Consider the following 6,113-nt stretch of genomic DNA (forward strand, 5'->3'; position numbering starts at 1 on the left):
AGAACTGGGGATTGAACTCAGGCCCTCGCACTTGCCAGGCAAGCGCTTATTCTACTGAGCCATCTCCTCGGCCCCATAGAGATGTAATTTAAACAATGAATTAGCTAATACCTGTAAGAAAACTTATTCATTTAAATCCTATTTGCTTACTCAAGTCCACTGACCTCAGATTTGCCTGAGCCCAGAAGTTGCCCTTACTGGATAAAAATTTGAAACAACCCTACATAGTGAAGGACAGAGGTATAGTGGGACAAAGGACATTAGCCCTGTGTGTGTGTGGGGGGGGGTGACAGAGCAGTGCAGGACACAATGACTGCACTCACTCTGGAGACACGTGCACGCACAGAGCGCATCTTCATGGGCCTGCCAATGTCCTTCCCCTCCTCCTCGTCCGCCTTTTAGTGATTTCCTTGCACTTAAGAAAATCTATTTCTATTATGTGACACAGCATTGCAAGTGGCGTTTTCTGCAAATTTGCTGCTTCACAGTGTGTGTGTGAGACACAAAAGTATCTTTTCTCCAAGATGAAGTGAGGAGATTGATTTTTCTTCACCTGCTCTCAGGGGACTCACTCAAACACCTAATAGTGCTTTTCAATGCTTAATGGAATTCCCTAGCTAGAGTGTTTTCCCTGGTCTTCGTAGAGACTTCACCCACAGTATCTACAAATACTCCCCCCCCCTTAGTACTTCACAAGTGAATTGGAAGAATCTTCAAAGGAAAACTGAAACGCTTCAATTGGAAAAGTCACAAGCAGCAGCAGCAGCCAGCGTTCAAGAAAGTGAATGGTAACTATAAATCAAATGCAAGTCCCGTTAATGAACTAGGCTCAGCAGTATGAGATAACATCACTCACATTCCTCAGAGGAGGAAGACAGATCCTTTTAATCTTGGAATGATTTTGAATTCAATAAAAATGGATAACAGACTTTTAACTAGAAATTGTGTGGCAATGCAAGGAATTAGAAAAAACTTAAAGAGAAAAGGCATACTTATTAAAAAAAAAATCTTTAAGTTCCAGCCCAGTGAGACAGTTCAGTGGACTAAGTGCCTGCTTAGGCAAGTGTAGGGACAGGGATTTGATACCCGGCACCACACGCCACGCTGGTCCCACCCCCAGGCCCACTGAGCCAGCCACAAAGACTGGGCATGATGTCTCATGCCTGTAATCTCAGCACTAGGGAGGCTAAAAACAGGAGGATCACTTGAGTCCAAGCTGCATAAACCCTTTACCAAATACATTAAAAAAAATCTTTAAGTTCCAGGCAGCCTTACTTAACAGTAACTGCACCCATAATGAATATGCCAACAATAATTTTTAAAATGTACTAGCAAATACCATAAGGATGAATTTGATCACTAACAGGGTTTTCAGTACAGTGCAGAAGGACATATGCAAATAGTGACCTCTAAGGCCAAACACGTGAGATATGAAAGTAAATGCTATTCGTAAAGAGAGGGAGACTGCTCTCCGTGAAGAGACTCTGAAATAAAAGAGTGAACATACTGAGGTGAAACCAGTACACAATACACACTTCTGCAGTTTGCCCATAAATTTTGGACATTGGGGTCTCTTTGTTGACTGAGCAGAAGCAATTTCTGCTTAAAGTCCTCAGGATATGCCAGCATTTTGAACAATAAAATTCTTGTAAGTTTTTCTATAGCAGAAACTTTGATTTTCTCTTTGTCTGAGGAAAGTAAAAGGATCTGTTATATAGAAATAGAACAGGTTTCTAGAAAAGGTTTCCAAAATATTCCATGTGGGAATCTCCCTCTTTAGCCAAGTAACTGAACCATTTTGCCTTCTAAACGGCACATTGAAGTAAGAACAGAGTTGCATATTAAGAAAAGAGTACGGTCAAGTATATCCAATGTTAATGGAAATAAAATAGCTACTTGTTATATTTCATATTTGCCTCTTCCTGGCAAGCACGTTGTCTCTGTTTCCTAAAAATTAATGACAGTAGGTCACTTGTTTCTATTTTTGATGAATTTACATGTCAGCCAGTTGTGAGATTTCAACCGTGATGTATTCATGAAAGAAATCAGCTGAAGAATTTAAGCCTGAAGTGTCCAGAGCAGATGGTGTTGCTTGTTACGTTTAACACACCATGAGGTTCTAGCAATTTCTTTTTCAAAAATCCACTTCTCAGCAGGGAGCATATATACAACTGTGTACAAGTCACAGGCAGTTCTGAAACCGGACTGCATGTTTGTCCATATATTGGACCCAAACAGAGAGAGAGAGAAAGAGAGAGAGAGAGAGAGAGAGAGAGAGAGAGAGAGAGAGAGAGAGAGAGAGACAGACAGACAGACAGACAGACAGACAGGATTCTTCAGGTGAGTTTTGGCAACTAAAAGCATAAGGAAATCTGTTAAAGGGGTAGAACAGTAAGATGACACTTGTGGTCTGGATAAAACAAAGCCATAAAAGTGCAGTCCCTCAACAGTTATAGGAGAAAACACTTAAATACGTAGCACGTCACACGTCTTGTAAAACGTAGTCCGTGTGGAACTTCCTGATTTCAGTTTTCTGAGTAGTCAGGCAAACCGCGTGAGCAGTAAATTCAACCTGGATAATAGTGACTCTGAAGAGGGGATGACGTGACAGCAATAACGAGCCCCACCGCGCCATCCGTGCCACACAGATCACTCCCACGGACAGTAGGCTCAGGGACTTGTTCTTCAGAATCTCATCAAGCTCAAAAGGCAAACAAAAGCATTGCCTGAACAGGTCATGGAAGACACTCAGGACGCCAGAAAAGGGCTTGCTGAATGTATATTCAGCCTTTCAACCTGGAAGGATCAATATACAGCATAGCGCAGCACTGATACCTGGCACCTCTCTATAATTGTTCTTTTAAGCCCATAAAATATTCCTAGTGGTTTAGACAAGATAGCTCACCTGTCTTGTACTCTGATTCACTACTATGAAGACATCAACAAGCAGTGTATCAACTATTTTATCTGTCCTACTAACGTTTCAAAACTCAGTTTCATTTTTTGTTCACATTTTTTTTGAAAGTTTTTCCAATAATTTTGTCTTTGGAATTACAATTTTACTTCATGATGAACAATTAAGTGGTTTACATTTGTGTTAAATATACATCTACTCATTTCAGCTAGTATAGTCTGTTAGATACCACCAAATATCTATTTTTGCCTTTCCTATGCAGTAAAAAACTTGATTTTTTCTCCTTGTAAATTTAAAAGATTTTAAAGTGTCCTACTTTGTGCTCAAGTTTTTCTGATGCAGAGACAAAATTTTAAATACTGAAACACAACAATGCTGTTGTATGAAACTTCTGGAAACCATTTTTTAGCATAATTAAAGTTTTCTGTATTCTCTCTCTCTCTCTCTCTCTCTCTCTCTCTCTCTCTCTCTCATTCTAATGACTTCACTGTGGAACACAAGGATAAAGTTTGAACCTCAATAGTCTAAGAATGAGGAACTCTAAGGAGACCAATTTAGTACTTCAGACAGTGGCAGTGTGAGCTTGATACCTTTATAAATCCAGGCTTCTTTTATAGGCAGTAAACTATCATTCTTATAAAGTAATTAAAATTCTGGGCTTTTCTGTCTATTGAAGCTGAGTATTTCAATAGCCTTTAAAAGCACCATATGTATCACTTTTGTCAGTTTTGAGTTAGTTAAGTATATATGAGTGATATCTTTTGCTCAAAATAATTATAAAGGCAATATATACATATGCTATAATCATATTTTAATTCATATTATATGGGAAATTATTGAATGAATTATGTACATAAATTTATTTTAGAGACAATTAACAAGATTTATGTTTAAAAGTATTCCTACATTATTCACAGTGCTCTTCTCATGTAAAGTAATTATCAAAAGTTAATGGAAGGCTCAAGATGAATAAATCTACAGTATTGTTTTGAAGATCTCACTTAGACAAAAATGAATGGAACCCCTTATGTCTTAGTATTCTAGCCTTTCTAAAGATAACAGCAAATGTGTGTAAACACATAAACAGCTTTTCCTTATAAAAGTGCCTGATAAATACTTTTTCGAAAATAAACTAAGGTCACAAAATGAAAGTGGATCCCTTCACAAATCACAATAGTTTTCCAATCTGAATTTTAAACTAGTCATATTGTTTTTCTTGATTTTACAAAAAAAGCGACACCAGAGAACTGTATATCAGAGCAACAAATTTGATGATAGCAACATGTAATATCACAATCATTGGTAATTTCTCCTCTTCCTTCTTTCTTTCTTTCTTTCTTTCTTTCTTTCTTTCTTTCTTTCTTTCTTTCTTTCTTTCTTTCTTTTTCCAGTATCAGGGATTCTGTACCTTTTTTGTTTTGCTTTAAATCCTTTTTATTTTTAAAGTCTGTCTTGAAAGTACAATCAGTGTGATGAATTGTGCCTTTAACAAAACCATTCAATTTCTACATAAATGCAATATCTAAACATATCTTCATAAATGTAACTGGGAAAATGTGGGGAAAGAATTTAAAAACATAAACCAAAAAACAATCACAAAATATAGGTTTAATAACACTTAAAAAAAGTACCAAGAAAATACACATGATTACTCACATAAGACATGCTACTTTGTATAAACTAACTGTTTTCTCAATTCTATAAACATAGTTGAAGTTTTAGAACATATACACTTAGAAAAGGACTGACTAGTAGTTCTTGGAAATAGTCCAGTGTGATAGTATGACTTGACAAAAGTTAAACCTTTCTTTTTTTATTGTATTTTAGTAAGGGTCTACAGGATCTACACTGTCTCACTTCATAGATAGGACTCGTAGTGATCCTCCTGTTTACAGCCTCCCAAGAGCTGGGATTACAGGTTTGCACCAAGATGCCCAGTCTCAATTGCCCTCTCAGCGAGCTCTGAGGGTGGGGCCAGCACAACATGCCTTGGATCAAACTCTGGCCTTTGTGTCTGCCTAAGCAGGTGCTTTAATCTGCTGAGCTATTTGGCAGGTCCTAAACCTTTCTTTTACAATTAGATTTTAACAAATTACTTTGCCACTAATGAAAATGGATGATGTATGAATTCCTTAAACTCCACATAAAAGAAAAAGAGACCAGTTAATAATCACTGAACACTACAAAAATGAGGTTTGCTTATTTTTTTAAAGAAAAAAAAGCAACTTTTTACAAAGGAAACTTGATATTAAGTATGAAAGTAAACATATTTGTAATAACTTTCACCCATGAAAGACTGGATCAACCCATAGACACCATACTGTTACCAGTGGACACAAAAGGTTTCTAAAATATGGTTATACAGTGTTTCTAAAATATGGTTATACAGATGAGTAATGTTAATATAAATTCTTAATTTACATTGAAATCTTTTACGTTTTCGGGTGTGACCAAGCCTTAGACAGTATCACAAAGGATAAATCCCAATGTAAGAGCAGATGTTCAGATATTAGTTAAAAGCTCAAGTGGATACAATGTATTACCCTTCAAGGTACTTTTCTAAAGTTGCTGAACCCATATCTAGGTAGTGTTCTGCTAGTCTGCTATGAGTAAACTAGCCGTTAATGACTAGTATTACCTTACGTGTCTACACTGAATGGAAACATTAATTTAGGCACATTTTAAGTAGAAGACTGACATTCTAAGTCACGCTATTTGATATTATCAAAAGATCATAATAGAGCCTCTGACCTTTTAAAGTTGTAGAGAAGCTTTATAATAAATTCTTAAATGTACTAATTTCTGTGAGGTCTAGCAATTGAATTAACTTGAAAGTAGAACTAAGATTCTGCTAAAAACCATCTGCTTTATATTACGTAAGGAAATATAGATGTATGTACACATAAAGTGAATGCCCTTTTCTGCAGGTAAGACAACAGAAAATAGCAACTCACAGAGGACTAGGTAGAATGGGAGTGAACACTTGACAACTAGATTAGCTGGCTGCCATCACACTGTAGTATGCTAATTCTCGAAGATTTGGTACTGCCTTGCATAAACTAAGAATTAGATTAGACTCTCCATGATGGATAAGAAATTCTATACCACATTTATTGTATCATGTTGCTTTGGTTTTTGTCTTTGCTCTTGATATTTGTTTTATTTTCTGTTTAAAATAAAATTAAAAAAATAATAAAAT

General features: G+C 36.4%; 1 protein-coding gene across 1 annotated transcript in view; it reads right to left on the reverse strand.

The window, feature by feature from the left end:
• Pcdh15 (protocadherin related 15) overlaps window positions 1-6,113 on the reverse strand; it is a 689,792-nt gene that overhangs the window by 644,903 nt on the left and 38,776 nt on the right. The gene's annotated exons all lie outside the window — the stretch shown is intronic.

Source organism: Octodon degus, unplaced genomic scaffold, assembly GCF_000260255.1.
Source record: "Octodon degus isolate 3935 unplaced genomic scaffold, OctDeg1.0 scaffold00005, whole genome shotgun sequence".
Classification (NCBI taxonomy): domain Eukaryota; kingdom Metazoa; phylum Chordata; class Mammalia; order Rodentia; family Octodontidae; genus Octodon; species Octodon degus.